The sequence below is a fragment of the Rhipicephalus microplus genome, chromosome X, assembly GCF_043290135.1.
Source record: "Rhipicephalus microplus isolate Deutch F79 chromosome X, USDA_Rmic, whole genome shotgun sequence".
Taxonomy (NCBI): Eukaryota; Metazoa; Arthropoda; class Arachnida; order Ixodida; family Ixodidae; genus Rhipicephalus; species Rhipicephalus microplus.
In genome coordinates this window covers 322,045,100-322,063,840 of record NC_134710.1, presented here as the reverse complement: position 1 = coordinate 322,063,840, position 18,741 = coordinate 322,045,100, and the positions used below count along the sequence as shown (strand labels likewise).

Below are 18,741 nucleotides of genomic sequence, written 5' to 3'. Positions count from 1 at the left end.
AATCATTATTGTGTGTGTCGAAGGTACACTGGAAGCAAAAATAAGCTCATAAGGGCGTTTTAAGCAGGTTATGTGCGCTTTTTCCAGCCATTTCGAAATACGAACTCCCTTGAAAAAGAAAAAATGGGCTGATACCAATATTTTGCTATGATCATCTAAAATCAAAATATATGTCAATTAAACCAGTCTAAAATGGAAGTGACTGCGAAAAAAAAGAAAAAAAAATGGCGTGGGTGAGAAGGGCGTATCTAAATACGCCCATTTGGACAAGAACAAACAAGCGAGAAGGATTTGTTCTAAGCCTCATCGTCAATGTCGCCAAAGTTATTTCATTAGAGTAGTTTGAAATAGCCCGTGCCTCGCCAGAGCTCTTCTAAATGTTCATAAACCGCGCCTTACGATCCGGCGTATCAAGAACAAGCACGCGCGGCGAAGAAAGTGGTTCGGACTATGCCATCTTGTGTACTCCTTCGGAGCGCGGGAAAGTGCGTCGCTTCTGTACGACCTTCTGTTCGTCGAGGCAGCCAGCGGCGGCCGGGACGAAGTTGTCGGTGTTGTCAAATTTTCAAGCGGAGGACACATGGTAAGTAAATCCGAATGAACTTTGTGCGTTATTTGTTCGTATGTGTGTGCGATACGGCAACCCAATCAGTTGCTAGAAGGCGCGCGCTTGGTTCAAATTCGACATTTGTTTTCTCCGGAGCGAAAGCGGCAAAACTCACCGGGAATTCACTCGCTTCGCGGCCTAAGCCGCCGGAAACTTACGCCGCGAAGCTGGAACGAAGAAATTGGTCCTACTTTCCCGTCAAGCGAAAGCGGATCTTCTTTCCGATTCACGGCCGACTAGCTAAAAATCACGTGATCTGAATAGCCGGCCGCAAATGCAAAATGGCGGCGAAAGCGTCGGCTTGTAACGGCTCTAATTGCAAACACCTCGTGCAGCTCGACAAAGCTTAACGGCCTCGACGAGGGCGAGTTCATCGAGATCCTGGTTTGCATTACGATCGCCGAGAACACTTGAAGTAGACGGTGCAGCAGCAGCGAGTCGGCATGCCCGAACGTGTCTCGTTTTTGTGCGCAGCCGGCTGAATCTGGCGCCGTGGCTGCCGGTGCATTCGCTCGCGCCGTTTCTGCTGGCGTATATCACCCCAATAAAGTTTCAAAAGTGCTGGCTGTATCTTTACAGTACTTTGCGTGAAAACTGGAATTAGGTACAGAACATGGCGCTCAGAAAGCAGGCAAACTCGAAATAATCCGCGAAAGCATTGATTGATACGTGTGGTTTAACGTCCCAAAATCACCATATGATTATGAGAGACGCCGTAGTGGAGGGCTCCGGAAGTTTCGACCACCTGGGGTTCTTTAACGTGCACCCAAATCTGAGCACACGGTCCGCAACATTTCCGCCTCCATCGGAAATGCAGCCGGGATTCGAACCCGCGACCTGCTGGTCAGCAGCCGAGTACCTTAGCCACTAGACCACCATGGCAGGGCTAATCCGCGAAAGCAGTGGCGGCCGGATCATTTCCCGGGCCCATAACAAATGCGAACATTTTTGACGCGTGCGGAGGCGGTTTTCCGGCCACTCTGGTGTTTTCGTTTCACTTCTCAACAGTGGCGTAGCCAGAGGGTGCCACACCGCCCCCCCCCCTCAAATTTTTGTTCATTGGCATAGAGAGCAGAAAATGGCCATTTTGAAAAAGTGCCCCCCCCTCCCCCGCGAAAGAAAATTCTGGCTAAACACCTATTCCTCAATTGTGAATGCGGCATGTGTCATGTGCGTGGCAAGCGCGTACTCTTAATAGCTTCGGTCGAGGGGAAGGAAAATCAGGAATGACCATACATGCAAAAAGTGTGTCAAGCAAATGTGCAGTTTTGTTGCCAAGGCCACCTTGGGGTAGTCGTTACACCTCTTGAGATCATCGAAAACCTCGCATTGCTTTGGTGTGCTTCTGTTTGGTGCTGCTAACGCTCGGTGTTTCGAGCGACGGCGTGTAGCGTTCGGCCAGAAACTTCTTTCATGCAGAGCGAACTTACTTGATTTGCTGGCCCCGCCGCGGTGGTCTAGTGGCTAAGGTACTCGGCTGCTGACCCGCAGGTCGCGGGCTCGATTCCCGGCTGCGGCGGCTGCATTTCCGATGGAGGCGGAAATGTTGTAGGCCCGTGTGCTCAGATTTGGGCGCACGTTAAAGAACGCCAGGTGGTCGAAATTTCCGGAGCCCTCCACTACGGCGTCTCTCATAAACATATGGTGGTTTTGGGACGTTAAACACCACAAATCAATCATACTTGATTTGCTGTAGCGTGCGATCACTCAGAATGCGTGCGTTTAATAATATTCATCTGATTGAAATTAACCATAAACAGTGCTTTTCGCAAGTTCAAGTGTAGTTTTTTTTTTGTAAAAGTAATGCGAAAAGAGAGGCTGATTCTTAGCTACGATTTGAAACATGTGCTGTAGGAGCATAGCGGCCGTTAAGTTGAGACGTCGCTTCATCTGTTTTTCCTCAACACATCTGAACCATGTGAGTCAACAGTCAACACATGTGAGACCTAAATAAGCTTATTTAGTATTCATTCAGTTTAAGAGTAGTCAGCCTCTTCCTGGTCTTTTCTTTTCTGGCTCATGAGGAACTCGACTTCAATTATTCTACCGCGATTAGGTTTGCCTTATCGAGGCTAATTATGCTTGGCTAAATGAAGTGATACCATTATCAAATATGCCTAATTAGATTTGGATGTACTTACCTTGACTCAACTCGGCTTTGTTAAGCGTTACATGAAATAACACAAAAACAGCAAACGACTATGCCCAATTAAAATTAGCCTAATTTAATCTCCTTACGCTTGTCTTTTACTGGTAATATTATGCTACACTATGCTTGAGTAGTTTTTACTACAGCTTGGTGCAACAAGGCAAGTTTAACTTGGCTTAATGTGACAATGGCAAGCCAGGCTTAGAAAATTTAATTTTTATGCTTGGCGTCAATTCGTTATATGGTGCTAGCTATGCTTAGTTTAGGCTAACTGGTGAAAAAAAAAAGCTCTGCGCTCCGCATTTCAATTGGCACTGCCTAAGCAGCTGCGTGAAAGAGCCGCATAGATTTGACAGAGCAAAGAAAGCAACACTCGGTGGATGTTTTGGCTATGAGCGCCGTAACTTCGTCAAACAAAGTGCTGTGCGAGGCCACCTGATTACAACTGGACAGGCATGCACACTGCAGTAGGCAGTATGCAAAAATGCCACGTTGAAGCGTTCTGCCACACAACCCTTGGTCTGCACACTTTTACTTAAGCCTATACGTTTAAGACACGCTGCAAGCATTACTAGGTTAGTGCTGCATTCAATAACATTTTTATAAATGTGTGAGCTCTTAATAGTAGCCTAAACAGTGCAATAATCACTTGCTGCTGCATGTTTTGTGTTTGTTACAGTCATAATTCATATTTTTGCTGTGTTTTTGAGTCGCATTCATTTATTACTAGCTGGTGAGCAACTTAATTGCTGCAACAATATATATTTGACACTCAACTCTGGCACCTTTCAGAAAGAAGATGCAGACTCATAGCCAAATGTCACTTGACCTATCGGTGTTCCGTTTTGTGGTAACGTATGCATTAGTTGTCATCTGCCTACTCATGTTTCTTTCATTTCTATCAAGCTGTGGCCATCATGTTTCATTGTGACTGCTTTTTCATGCGTGCAGCAGTGATGAGAAAACTGTGAGAACTCGGCAGGATTTGTGTATAAGTTAGCCCATCATACTGTCTGTTGATGAAGTACGCAAAGAAAATTTTGAGCACAGCTCATGTATATAGAGGCGAGCACTAGCATTCAAAAACTCTGTAAAAAGCTTTCCAAACTATACTTCACAATGTTTCCTCCATCACTGTATTATTGTGGATGTGTGCTGGGCTGAGAGAGTATTGCATGATTAAAAGGCATTCAGCTGCAAAGTGAACATTGCAAGGGATTTGATTGGCTTCCTCATGGCTCTTCTTTTTCAAATAAATATTGTAGGCATAATATAGAGCTTACTGGCAATGTGAATTCACTGTACCTGGCAGGGAAGCAGCAGGAGAGTTGGTAAATTATTTTCTGCAGTAGTGCCTGCTGGGCTGCTACCTCTGGTTTGATGTTTTGAACTTTTTTGCACTTTGATTATGTTACCATTACATATCTGTGTTGTTTCAACACCTGTGAACCTTCATGGGATTAATTTATTGCCTGAACTGCTATTTGACATTCTTCTTTCAAGGACTTCGGCACTTGGCAACAATTGTTCAGCTGAGACGTAGACCTAGTTTGAGCCCATTTTGAATGGGGCTCAATAGCATTGAGACATAACAAAATTTAAGTGCAAGAAAAGCATTGGCATATTAGTCTTTTGCACATAAGTTGTGTATCAAGTGTAGGTTTTTGCCACGATGCAATGCATAGCAATTAATGTAGTCAAACTATTTGATATTTTGAAAAACTTAAATTCTCACATTTTTATTCATGGCATTTCAAAATTGTCTGCACCCACAAGACATGGCTTGAATAAAATTCCTACCGAATATCTGTGTGGTGAACAAAATATTTGAACCAGATTTTTTTAACAGTGGATGTAAAAATAGTTGACATCTAAAGGGTCTGCTGTATGGATACTGTATGTCCGCTTTCCAAAAGCTATTAAAGACTTCACGCAGCCTTGCAATTATGAATCGGATTTTATGTACCCGATTCTCATATACGTTTGTGTCACAGTGTGTATGAAGAAACCTAATAAAATCCACTGAATGAGCTAACCTATTTTCTTAATAAAGCAAAACTGAATCAATTTTAGCATGAGTGAACAAAAGAGGAATAGCAAATAATTATAGGCAAAGTGAAAGGAATGTTAGCATCGTGGTGCAAGCTTTTGTATAATGTTTTATTGCCAAGCAGTATAGGAATGTTGATAGCTGCAGATGGTCCTAGAATCAAAATATTGCCTATAAATAAAAAACATTTCCGGTCAACATATTATTTGCCTTTTCACTGCAGTGCCATTGCTGCTAGTGTGCAACAATTAATCTGGCAATCAGGGTAGGACCTGTGTCACAGAGCCTCCTGGAAAATACCCACAATGATGTGGTGGCTTCATACAGACATTGCATGTGCCATAACCACAAGGGCAGCTAGGAATCGGAAAGTTCGGTAAGTAGCGATTTTCTTTCTCCAGCCGAGTCACGCTCCTGTCTGCAGATCAGATAAATTGAACTCTGAAGTTGAGAGCTTTCAATCCTATGTTGAGAGTTTGGAGCTTCAGGGCAAGTGACATAGGGGAATAGAAGAAATCATACCTAATTTTACCAATAATTGGCATTGAAGCATAAGAAATTCACAAGAATTTGGTTCTGTTATTGCCAGAAGAAAAACTCTTTATGGAAGTAAGATAACTAGTTCAAATTTATTGCTTCTCGAAGATGTCTGTATTTGTGGAAAGGTCTAAATTCAGTCATAAATTTCAGCTTTACAATGCAAGTGACAAATATTTGTAGAAGATTTGAAGGACCCAACCCAGAAATGTAGTTGTTCTGGTGGTTGATCTGCACGGCAAAATGATAGCTTGAATTCAACCCGTGTTTCAAATTGTCTGCTTTCGACAAAAGACAGACCACATTACAAATTGCTGAAATAAAAGTTGGAAACCTGGAGAAGAACTTAAATGCAGTGAATATGAAAAGAAGCATTGCCGAAGGTGCTGTGGCTCCCCTGAAGGCACTGAAGCAAGAAGCTCAATGTGAATAAGGCCAAGAAATGGAACTGGTGTAGCTGTCGCAAGGCCCAAGTGCCAGAAGATTGCTGTGACAAAAGGCACTCATGCTAGCTATACTCATCAACAAAACCTGGGACAAATAAGGATGAATGAAGGCTAAATGCATGCAATAATAAATAAAACCACCAGAGAAACATGAATACACTCCAAGCAACTGTTCAGTCGCACCAGCAAAAAAAAAAAAAAAAGAGGAGTTACTCTTACGGGGAAGTGCCGCGGTTCTTAAATTAAGGAGGACATGTGGCCACAGCAGCCATTATATGTGGAAGTATGCTACGAAACACTAAATTGTCGGGCTGGTTAGTTTACATTTGGGCTAGAGGAGCGAAGGCTTGGAATCAAAGAAAGACTACTTAGAAGACGCTCAACTTGCAACCGAGTTTATTCTGAAAAGCATCTCAGCACAAAAAGAAATGCACAGGTGCAGTCACGCCTGATTTTCGCTGAGCCAACAACAAATATCTGGGTAAAAAAATGTCGAATCTGTCCAAAATTGCGCCGTTCGATTCATTCACTCCCAGTACTCATACGACATCAGTATTTCATCCTTGAAAGCACAATCCGGTTTATCACCCCTCTCTGTTCGCCGCCGTATCGCCACCCTTTCTCTCTTTCATAAATTTTTTCATTCTTCTCTCAATGCAGCTCCTTACATCCTCCCCCCGACATACATTTCACACCGCACAAGCCATCCACTTCAAGTGTCCCATTATCGTAACAGAACTGCCACTTTTTCCGCTTCTTTTTTCCTCGCGCCGTCAAGGATTGGAACGACCTTCCCTGCTTCACTGCTTCAACCACCTGCCCATTATCCTTCGCGACAAATGTTACACATCATCTATGCTGCGAAAACTAACGTGCTCAAATGTTCCCTTTTCCTGTGTATCCACCCCTTATCTAATACCCCCGAGTGGGGTCCTTAAGGAAATGAAATGAAATGTATTAACAATATACAATACCGTAAAGGAGTCATGTTTAATTATTTTTTTTATTTAACTGCATTCAAGAAAGTTTATTTTCTTCATTGTCAGGTTCACCCATGATGCACTCATGCATGCATCTGTGGCAATTCTAATCTTTCCTGCCTATACTATTTTGTGCTCACACGTGCCCTTAGCCCTGCCCTTGACATTTGCCTCCTCGAAAAGTGCATTACAGCCAAATGTACTGCAATGCGCAGGAAAGTGCGCCCCATTGTTCCGAGCATTCACCGTAGTTGGGTGCTCTCCGAGTCTATCGTTAGGGCATTGGCCTGTTTGGGCAATGTACGCTTTACCACAGCTAAATGGTATATTATATACCATTTCCGTACCACAGCGGACAAATGGATTCTTATGCTTTTTTCGACATACTTCTTTCTCTGTTCTTTCACCTGCAAGAACTGCACAGAGGGAAAAGCTTTTAGGGTGCTGTGAAGACGAGGTCTATGGCCTGCTTTGAAGCTATCCTCTTATGGTTGCTTTAAATCCTGTAATTGTTGGGAATTGCAGCAAACTTGTTCAACTTGTTGGACTTCTGTCAAGTAGGCTTGCTGAGCGAAACCGCACTCTGCTTCAGAAGGGAGGATGCTATGGCAACGAGCAATGTGGAAAGAAAACCCGAAGTTCGAAGGTACAAAATCTGGTTGTCGAAGCTGAAGGTGACCTGAAGAGAGCATGACTTGGCCAGAGCCGAGTTGAGGCATGAAGAAGCAATCCGACTTTTCACCAGTGTTGTATAGAAAGAGTCAAATGGGAGGATAGCTTTTTTTTTTTTGACCGTGGCTTATACTCCCAGGAAATGTGGTCATCCCATGTTTTGTGGATCGCACATTTTTCAGAAGGTCCATCGTAAAGGATAATGAGGGTGAACCCTGCTTAAAGCACTGTTCAACCAACAACAATACGATCCAGTTTCTGATTTAGCATTGTTTTTAAATTATGATGACCCAATTTTCAATTATGATGACCGCATGTGCTGGGAGTCACAGCCACGATCAAAAAAAAAAGAAAAGCTATCCTCTCATATGACCCTTCCCATGCTATACTGGTAAAAAGAGGGATTGCTTCTTCATGCGTCAACATGACTCTGACCAAGCCCTGCTATCATAAGGACAGTCTTAGCTCTGACTGCCAGATTTTACACCTTCTAACTTCAGGTTTTCCTTCCACATTGCTCCTTGCCATAGCATTCTCCCTTTTTAAGCAGGCTGTGACTTCACTGAGCATGCCAACACGACAGAAGTCCAACATTGTTGTAATTCCTTAAATACACATGATTTCACACAACCTTAAGAGAATCTTCAAAGCATAATGAAGACTTCGTCTTCATAGCACCCTTAAAACTTTTTCATTTATGCACTGTTGCGGGGGCCCAACAGAGAAAGAAGTCTGTTGAAAGAAAAATAAGAAGCCATTTGTCCTCTGTGCTACGGAAGCGGTATATAAGATACTACTCAATTGTGGCAAAGCTTACAATGGCCAAACAGGCTGATGCAATAAAGATGGACTAGGTGTGCACCTAAACTACAGTGAATGCTCGAAACAATGGGGTGCACATTCCTGTGCATTGCAGTACATTTGGCTGCAAGGCACTTTTCGAGGAGGCGAACGTCAAGGATAGTGCTAAGGGCACGTGTGAGCACAATATCATGCAAGTGGGAAAGATTAAAATTGCCACAGATGCATTCATTAGTGCATCGTCGGTGCATTTGACAATGAAAGAAATAAACTACCTTGAATGCAGTGAAGTCTTGAAACTGATTAAGCACGCCCCGTTCATGGAATCGTACACTGTTGACACAATTTTTTTACCCAGATATTTGTTGTTGGTTCAGTGGAAATCAGGTATGACATTACCTGCACATTTATTTTTGCGCTAATATACTTTTCAAAATGAACTCCGTTGCAAATTGAGCATGTTCTAGTCTTCTTTTGATTTCAAGCCTTCACTCCTGTAGGCCAAATCGAAACTAACTAGCTGAACAATTCACTATTTTGAAGCATACTTCCACATATAATGGCTGCTGTGGCCACATGTCCACCTTAATTTAAGAATCAGGGCACTTCCCGGTAGAAGACGCCTCACAATGTTTTTTTTATGGTGTGACTGCACAGTTGTTTGGAGTGTGTTCATGTTTCTCTGAGGGATTTCATAAAAAACTACATGCATTTAGCCTTCATTATTCTTGTTCATCACATGCTTTATTGATGCCTTCAAAAGATTGTGTCAGTGTGAAAAGCAGTAGAGCTTTAACAGTCAGGTATTATGTTTTGGCTGCAAGCTACACTATGCTGCTCCTAACGGTGATTACCGAATCCATGATTTTAAAGAAAGTCAAGAGGGTGATGTGTGACAACTGTTGAGCCAGTTGTGGTGCCTCACTTTCATACTGTCACACGTCAACCCAAGAGAGTGGTTAATACCCACGATATATATCTCTATGGCTTTTTCTGTATAAAACAAGCTTGTTAAGCAGTGCTACTGTATATGCAGTAGTGGGGGGGGGGGGGGTAGTAGACACTAGTCAAGCATGAAGTCTGCTATATCCTGCGCAGCACTTTTGATACACTCGATACCTCATTCTAGTAGCAAGACCTGCATCGGGTAAACTGGCCATTGAGTAATTGAGCAACTTAAGGAATATGCACAATGTGTAATTAGAGTAGGAAGACATCTTGTTGCTCATCTCAACTATACTGCTGCAGCTGTGCCTCATAATTTTGTGAGACACTGATTTTTGGCAGAAGCAAGAGTAAATATGTTGCTTGCACTGAAGCTCGCCACAACAAAAAAAAAGTGGTAAAGCTTCGTATCATTGATACTTCTATATTTTTTTCAAACCTGTTAGTTTTCAATTCGTCCCCGCCGCAGTGGTCTAGTGGCTAAGGTACTCGGCTGGTGACTCGCAGGTCGCGGGTTCAATTCCCGGCTGCGGCGGCTGCATTTCCGATGGAGACGCAATTGTTGTAGGCTCGTGTGCTCAGATTTGGGCGCACGTTAAAGAACCCCGGGTAGTCGAAATTTCCAGAGCCCTCCACTACGACGTCTCTCATAATCATATGGTGGTTTTGGGATGTTATACCCCACAAATCAATCAATCAATCAATTAGTTTTCAATTTATGCATTCACTTCATTGTTAACTATCTCTGTGTTGGTATGCAATGTTTTGCTGCATATGCACTGTTATGTAGCTGTTTGTTCACATTCGGCAAGAACCGTTGAGAAATCTGAATAATCGAGAGTCTGAAAAAAAGGACTCGCCAGAAAAAAAAGCATCTTTATTGGCTCCGTGGCTAGAAAAATTAGTGCATGTCTGCACACAAGCACAATTACAGGCGACTAAGTCTGCCTGTATTTTAGCTAGTGTTTGGCCATAACTCTAGGTCATAGCACTGTTAAGGCATATGCTAAATATGCATAGCATTTGTGTGGGCGGTCCTTCAGGAGAGTCATCATAAGCCATTGTTCACCCATCGTTGTCCAACTCAAACTCCTAAGCAGCATCAGATTGAAGTCTACCTACTTTGGTCTTGCAAATTACTACAGCTTCTTTCAACGCCATTTGTGTCTTGTAAATTCTGAATTCTCTTGTTAGTGCCAATGACGCAGATAGAATTAGTAGCATTGGAGCCTTTTTAGCAGGCCTTGCAACAAGTAAGAGAGCAAAACACAAAACACGCGTGACCACAGAAATAATTGACAAGCAAACTCTCAAATGCCAAAAGGAACTAAGTTGCATAAAGCTAGTTCATGCTGCAGCACACGTGTTTCTTTGTTTGGTGCGTACGTGTGGCTGATTCGAGCGATCAAGAAGCTGATTCTGAGTATGGCTTGGCTTGGCTTGCAGTTTGGTTGGGGTAGTCATTGAATGAATACTCTGCCAAAAATGGCCATTACGTTATGCCTAAAAATGCATGGCTTTTGAAATCTGCATTTCTGCATTGACTTTTACCCTGACACAATCTTCAGCCATAGCCACTGCAACCTTTTAGTGCTGGCAACCTAGTGAAACTACTGTAAAAAAAACGCGGGCAGCTGGTCATGGCATTTAATGCCGCACTCGGTCAGGCAGCCGTAGTCTAGAAAATCTGAGCAGTGCACCGGAGGCATCCAAATTCTTGGTCTTGAGTTTGCAATGCTTCAATGAGATAAGTGGCGGGGCCACAGAGATGACCGAATGAATGGGCATGTTCGAAATTTCAACGTCCAAAAAAACGGTGGGTGACTGTACATGTTGCAAAAAGAAGAAAGTTGTTAGTGCCCGTGCTGGTCTTTTTATTTTTTGGGGGGTCTGCCTGGCTTGCACTCAGGACTTCTCTATAAAAAAAATGTGCTTTGTGACAGAAAATTATAAATATATATAGACAGTGTGTGTATGTGTATATAAAAAGTATAAGAAATAACTTTTTTTCTGGCATGATTACATTGCAGGCACACTTCCATCGCGCATGCACTGTGGTGACACATGTAACCTCCCTTACTTGCAAAATGTCAGCCATCTCAGTGTTTTGTCAGGCTAGTTCAAGTTTTAGTGGACTCGTGTTTAGGGACTGTGAATAATACAGCAACCGAATAAACAGAAACATGACTAAGCATCAACGTTTGAGTTCGCCTCCCAATACATGACCACCTGACCTAAACGAAGTCTCAACGATTCCCCGATTCCCTCACTGCACTTACTTAGCACCAGCAGACTCTTTCCTGTTCCCCAAAGTGAAATCTACTTGCAATGCACACCACCATGCGCCTTCAGGGAAACTTATGCGCGTGCCCTTTAAGGACTCCTGGTAGCGAAAGATATGTTTGCAACTTTTTTACAAGAATTTGTAGCTTTGCTTGTGGTAATACTGACATTGAAACAGATTGTATAATCAATACTAGTGCATTATGATATTGTGTTGATTGAAAACACCCACCTAAGTATCGTGAGAGACAAGCACCACACAGTGTCAAATTGCCTGAGACTGCATGCGCTAAAGCATTGCTCGGGAGAGCGATGCTTCAGTGCATGCAGTCTCAAAAATCGGCAGACCTGCAGGTGGTGAAGAATGAATAAACAATGGGAGGCTTCTTATTATATTTCCTGAGATAGAAAAAAGACAACTACTGCTGTAAGCAGCCAAAACCACTGTGGGAGCAGTTTGGCAACAGAGTAAGCGTTGAGTGTTTCTTTACTTTGTGTTTGTGTTATTTACGGCCAAAGCATGTCAGTAAGCAAGTACCAACTAGGCCAACAATCAGTATTGTTACAAAATGTTTTCTGTTGTCGACAATACTCCCCTGACTCACAGAACGTCACGCGCAACCTGTTTGCATCAAATCAGAGATGTCGATTGGTGCTAATAACTTGGATGCGCACTCACCCTTACTTTAAAACCAAATTAAAAAATTTTATGGGCAGCACTCTTCAATAATAATTGGTCATAAGTGCCTCCGCATGCTGGACTGTTGGACAACTTGAGTATTTAGAATTTCCAATTTGGTGTCAAGGGTCGTTTAAAAATCTTTCAGAATTAATCTACAAGGATGCATTTTAGTAATGAAAAAGCCATTGGCAAAACTGTGTCGGTGCTCAATACTTCAAAAGCTTTAGAATGACTTAGCAGCTTCTTGAATAAACTTGTTTTACCAAAACCTCTTCATATACAAAATGCTTATCAATGTGAGCTTGAATTTTCAGGGAAAGAACACAGAGACACACAGAAGTACAGGTTGCAAGGAATATATGGCTACACGACCCATGTACTTGCTGGGAGTGTTAACACTGCTATTAACTATGACAGTGAGTATGGAACACTTTTCCCGGCTGCTGGAATGCTAAAGCATGTAATATTTTATGAGTTGGAAGCTGATTAATAATCTTTATACTAGCTGAGGGCATCCAGTCTGACAGTATGGGACCCTCACTATGACTGAACAGAATAAGGGAACCTTTAAGGGCTTGTACACCTGCGTTAGGTACGTTTGTTAGAACTAATAAGCAAGTTGGTGGAGCAAGGGACATATTCCAAGTTGGCATGTTTGGTCTCTGCCAAAGGAAAACTATCTTTCTGTGCATCTTTCTCACAATTACATGATAATTACTTGAAATAACACCACCTATATTTTTATTGGTTTTCTTGTTATTATTAACATTTTGTTATGGTTGGAAAACGAGCTATTAGCATTTCCCTTTTTTGTTCATTCGATACTACAAAGGGATTTGATGATGATGAGCACTTTGCATGAAACAAAGGTCTAGCATGCATCTTTTCACAGGCACTCAGGTTTCACCACCCAAATTAAGACATAAATATTAGGAGGGGCTCAGAAAACAGTGAGCTCATTGACCTCTGTCTACCCTATTTTCAAATTCGAATGGCGAGGCAATACTTCCAACTTTCTTGTTGGGCGCTTCAGCAACAAGCTTCGATTTTTTTTTTTTGAGAAACTTGTTTTCGTTTTTGAAACTAGCCTTTTACTTTACCTTACATCACCACAGTCTGAATTAGTGGCGATAGTCAGTAATGAACCAATTTAAAAATTCTTTCAGTACAATCTCCCTTTCGTATGCCGGTTCTTTTAAAACTCTGCTGTGCCCCATTTTATGCCATTTCTGCTCACCAAGCACTTGACATGTTCTTCATGCAAAACAAATATATTTGTCCGTGATAGAACAAAAATAAGACACTGTTGTGAAACATGCCTTGTTAACCTTAGTTGGACAGATCATGCGTGGTCAAAGAATATTTTTCTATTTGTTCAACAGCATCAACACTGAAGGTTACAATTTTGCTCAGTTTTGTTTAGTGTTGCAATAGTGTTGCGCCTGTGCTAGTCTGTTCCTATCTGATATTAGTCTTGTCTCACTGCACTGCTCGCAATGACTTCTATGTCCAAACACGAAGTAGTCCAATCATTAGCTCTTTTTTTTAATGTGTTGCTTTCTTTCTTCTATCACAGGAGCAAGGGCAGTTTCGGCCTTACCTGGTGCAGAAAAACATATTGTCCCTGCGCTTCATTATGATCGACAGCTTGTTTTTCAAGCGTAATCGCTACTTCTGGCATAGCCTACCTTCTTGTGCCTAATGTGGAATACACTTGAAAAAGCACACAGAGAATTGTTCACAGAGCATGCATTATTCAACGTTTATACAAATAGCTGCATTCTGAAGCTCTTTACATGAATTAAAAAAACAGTGGTGATTATTTTGCCCTGCTGCTCTTTTTTTTTCCCTCAAAAGGGCTTCTCTCCTGGTATTAGCTTGATAAGTTTGATTGCAGTTAACGGTAACATTTTCATTGACATTACCTTTGCCTAAAAAGTGATGGCAGGGTATTTAAACCAACACATAAGTGTTGTATGAATGCTGACCCAATATAATTTTTCATGGAGTCATTGTTTCTGAATACTCTACTGGTTTTGTGACTGGGCGCAGATAGGTTATTGACCTGTGCATGCATGTTTAGTTTGTTGTGCCTTGCAAACCAGTGCAAGAAAGCTCAATGCAAAATTTTGGTAAATGTAACAGGTTGTTTGTGTTATATTCAGTGCAGCATTGATTTTTCACCTGCCACGATCTCTAATTGACACCATAATTATTACACTATAGTTGATAGTTATTGTCCACACTATTTTTTTCCTGGCCTAATTGTCAATTGAATCACTGTTGTCGTGTCTAATTAAAAAAAAAATAAGCCCCTCTGAAATGCTTTAATTTTTTTGTGAATTTGCATTAAGTTAGCACATTATAACTGGGTCATGACGTGCCAAGTCAACCAGCGTTCTTCAGGCCATCACAAATATGGCTGAAAAAATTTCATATTTTCAAAGAACTCGTCCTGGTTGTTTATTTTGGTTGCCAAACGTTTTCGTGCCTATTGTAAGTCATTAGTTCTGTGCCGACTGAGCTAGAAAGCATCAAAAAACTATTTTTTCATAGAATTATTTGTAATTCACTCGATAAAATGGTATTTGTGGCAAAGTAATGAAGAAATGTAACTGTAAACTTAATGACTCATCTCCGAGAGCTATATAAATTTTCTGAGAGCTTTCCACAACAGCAAATTTGAATAGTTGCCAAATTCGTTTTTTTTTTTTTCAGGAAACGTGGCAAGCTCAAAGGGCAGATATAGATTAGGTGCAGCTAGCCTCTTTGGCATGCTTAAGAATAAATATAATTTAGGCTCTGAAAGTACAGCAGATCATCTCAGAAAAAGTGCGATTTTTCCTTTTTTGCGGGGGCTGGAAAAGCTCTGTATTCAGCGTCAAAAGTCACCTTGGTGCTTGGGCCAAAAATATGCATGATATCTCACTTGAAAGCATTATGTATTAGTTGAACATAGGTGCAGTTACTAGAGAGTATTATTTTTAAACTAAACTATATTTTTAAAAATATAATGTTTCTTTTACAGCTCTTGACCTATCCAACTCTGCTGCATGATGCACTTACAAAGGCAATCTTCAGCCCAAGCCCACTGATAGACATGTAGACGGCAATCTTGGCGCCATCTATAAAGCAACCGTAAAGGAAATAGAGTTATCATCTGTGTTCTACTGTCAACACGGGTGCACTACAAGGAAAGTGGCTAGAGTGTGGCGACACGTAGCATAGCAAAAGAATTATTTTTTGTGTGAAGTTGTGTGGAGAAAAAAAGTGTCAGCCTTACTTTAGGTACATTCATGTGTGTATTTGTATCTGTAGAGTTGTATATGCTTATGAATAACTGAAACTGAAAAATATCTGAACAGCAATGGGGGGAGGGGGAGTCGAGCAGCTCTCTCTTCTTTTCTAGTGATGACTCCGAGATGAGCTATCAAGCCATTAAACTAGTATAGAATACACAATAACACTACAATACCCACAACACAAGCGAGAGAAGACAGTAAGCTAGCCTCTGAGTTCTTAATATAAAGCTATTCCCTTTTGTGTTGTCATATCATAGGGTTTGGGTCTCAAAGAGCAAGGTTGTCTCCTGAAAGCTGAAAAAAAAAATGAATTTGTATTAAGACTGCGTTCATCAGTGTATTTTGTCAATGGTACTTGCATACTAAATAAGAATCAACTTTCTTTATTAGGTGTGTAAAACACGCCTTCTACATTCGCAGAAGTTCATAAGAAAATATCATTTGTGACTTCAAGTCTCTTACGCTAGATGGTTCACCTGAAGTCAGCACATTGACCACATTCACTGTTATGCATTTCTGTTAGCAATAGAATGCAGATAATAAATCCATTTCCTTGTAGATAGTACAAAGTTTGCCATCTGCATCCTAGGCCAGTTGGCTTGAGTTGAAGATTGCTTTTGTGAATGCAACATGCTGCTTGAGTTGCATAGATAAAAAGCTGTAAGGAATGCTCATTTTCAAAAAAATAAATATTCCTGAAGTTAAAAAATAATACTGCCTAGTAACTGCATCTATGTTTAGCTCATATATAACACTTTTAAATGAGCTGTTGTGTATATTTTTAGTACATCAAGGTTACTTTTTGCTGTTGTATACAGAGCTTTACAGAAAAAAAGTGAAATTTGCATTTTTTCAGATAAGCTTTTACACCTTGAGCACCTAAATTACTTTTAATTTGTAGCATGTCAAACCGACTGATTGCACATAATCTGTGTGCTCTTTGAGCTAGACAATATCCTGGAAAAATATGCTACAAGAAATCCATACATTTTGCTCATGTGGAAAGCCCTCAAAGAATTGATATACATAAATAAGTCATTATTTTTGCAGTTGCATCAATTCATTACCTTGCCGTAAATACCAATTTATTGAAAGCATTCCACAAACATCTTTTGAAAAAAAATTGTTTTTAACGCCCTCTAGCTCATCGGCGAAAAACTACAGACTCTTATAAATATGCAGGAAAGTTTTCGGCAATGGAAATAAATGAGCAGGACAAGTTTCGAGCTTCAAAAACTACGTCGAATCTATTTCAGCTATAATCGTGATGGTGGATAACTGCTGAATGATTTGAAATGGCATGACGCAATAGCCTGCAAGTATGCTAGATGATGTCAGTGACGATTTATTATTGTGTAGTGCAAGTTCTGGTGCTGTAATGCTGCATTTTTTATTTGCTGTGTGTGCGTTTGCTGGTTTGCCCCATTGCCATTTTAAATGCAATATGCTAGACAATTTCGAATGTATTCATTAAGAAGCATTAGCAGAGCATACATCAGAAAATGAGACAAAAAAAGCTGTTTGCTAGTTCTGTCTAGTTTCCCGGTGTTATATGTTTTGTTATTACTTTTAATGCATTACCCAGTTCTATGGAATGTGCGTTTCTTCATATGTTCATGCATGTCTTCTTTGAGCTTGATCGATATGGTCGCTAATAGTACTGGAGCAACAAATTCATTGTAGTACACTCTTCAACCTCTCTTGTACTATTGTGATTTGAAGCTGATTTGGGATAGTCTCGTGAAAATGGCTTTGTTGTAACTTGAAAGGTTATATAATAGAGCCTTCAGGTTTTTTTATTTTCTTAGAGAAAAATGTAGGTGCATCCTTCTAATGCATTTGAGGATGGCCCTTCTATTCTATATGTTATATCTGTGCCTCGGGAAAAATGCCCAGAAATCTCCAAGTGAACTTTAGTCACTGGTATAGCATTTAATTGAAACAAGTGCCATAAGTTGACCTCTTGACACATTATAATTAGGCTCTACATATATGTTATGGGGCATAGTCATCTACAGCACCAGAGCAGCAGAGATGTGCGTTTACTGTAATCAGGAGGAAACGATGGGTCATATTTTAATATTTTGTCGCCGTTTTAACTTATTCAAGAAATGCATACTAGCGCCACCTCTTCGAAAACTCTGCCTGTATATCAAAACCTGCTCTTTCTTTTGGATCCTCTACACTGGGGTATAGCCACAGGAATGTTTGATTTGGAATTCAGCCATATATCACTGCGAATAAAGGATTTTCTTGTTAAGTTGTGTGTGCAGTACCTAATTTCAAACTGGCAATTAGAACTTCGAACAATCATAATTGAGTAACTAGCATTCCTAGGAATGAAGCAATGTGGATTGAGAAAATTCACTTATACTCTGCCGATCCCCTCCATTCGGTGAGAGCCATGACCGGGGGAAACCAACAACAACCCATGTTTCCATTACTTGATCTCAGTATGAACAACACTACATATTTTGGCAATGACGGTTTACGAGCCCATGTGCTACCAGTCTCACCTTCATTTCCGTGAGTTTTGTTTGCCTGTCGTCATTTACGATCAATGACTTAGGGCTACAACCACCACCCCCGTTCCCGTCATCACCGGGACACCAGGCCGTTCCTTGGGAGCAATGAATCCGAGCACAGAAAAATTATACGGTAGCTTCGGGTACCTTGGACCTACTTGCCCTTTGTCGGAAGGTGCATTCTGCTCAACTGTTTAGGCCTCGAAAGACAACGCATAGCGACGCGAGAAAGTTTTATCAAGAGCAAGGTTAAGGTTACTACAGCACGTCACCGGATCCGTCGACGTACACGAGCTCCAGGTGACACTGCGGCAGATTACATCACTGCACTGAGAAGTTTCGTTGGAGCATGCGTTTTTCAGTAACATGGCGGGTGACCTGCTACGCAACCAGCTGATAAAGAAAACGACCAGTGGGTGTTTACAAAAGCGGCTTCTGCTGAAAGAGCCTCTTACGCTTGCAAGGGTCATTACTGTTGATAAACAACATGTTCGAGTGACAAGTGAGGCTATGGAGAATTCTCTCGAAAGGAATAACAAGGTAATTGTGTTAAAGATGATTGAAATGAGAGAGATAAGCGTTGTGACACGAGTACGTTCAATAAGACGCGTAATCAGAGTCACCGACCCTCGAAAGAGCAAGAATGTTTTCGATAAGGTTTGGCAGAGCACCTTGCTAACAGCTCTCAGTGCAAGACCAAGGCACATAAGTGCCACAAATGTGTGAAAATTGGCCACTTTGAAAAGCTGTGTAAGTCGCTAG

General features: G+C 41.3%; 1 protein-coding gene and 1 long non-coding RNA gene across 3 annotated transcripts in view; both read left to right on the top strand.

The window, feature by feature from the left end:
* The window catches only part of LOC142777239 (ubiquitin-conjugating enzyme E2 D4-like), a 51,597-nt gene that overhangs the window by 17,448 nt on the left and 15,408 nt on the right, over positions 1-18,741 (top strand). The gene's annotated exons all lie outside the window — the stretch shown is intronic.
* LOC119162358 (uncharacterized) lies at positions 488-17,714 on the top strand. 2 transcript variants are annotated; one of them, XR_005108568.2, is made up of 5 exons: positions 488-583; positions 3,549-3,606; positions 5,030-5,182; positions 12,467-12,568; positions 13,729-17,714. It is a non-coding gene; the product is annotated as an uncharacterized LOC119162358 (long non-coding RNA). The 2 variants fall into 2 exon arrangements; XR_012887402.1 differs by lacking the exon at positions 12,467-12,568 and having other exon boundaries at positions 495-583.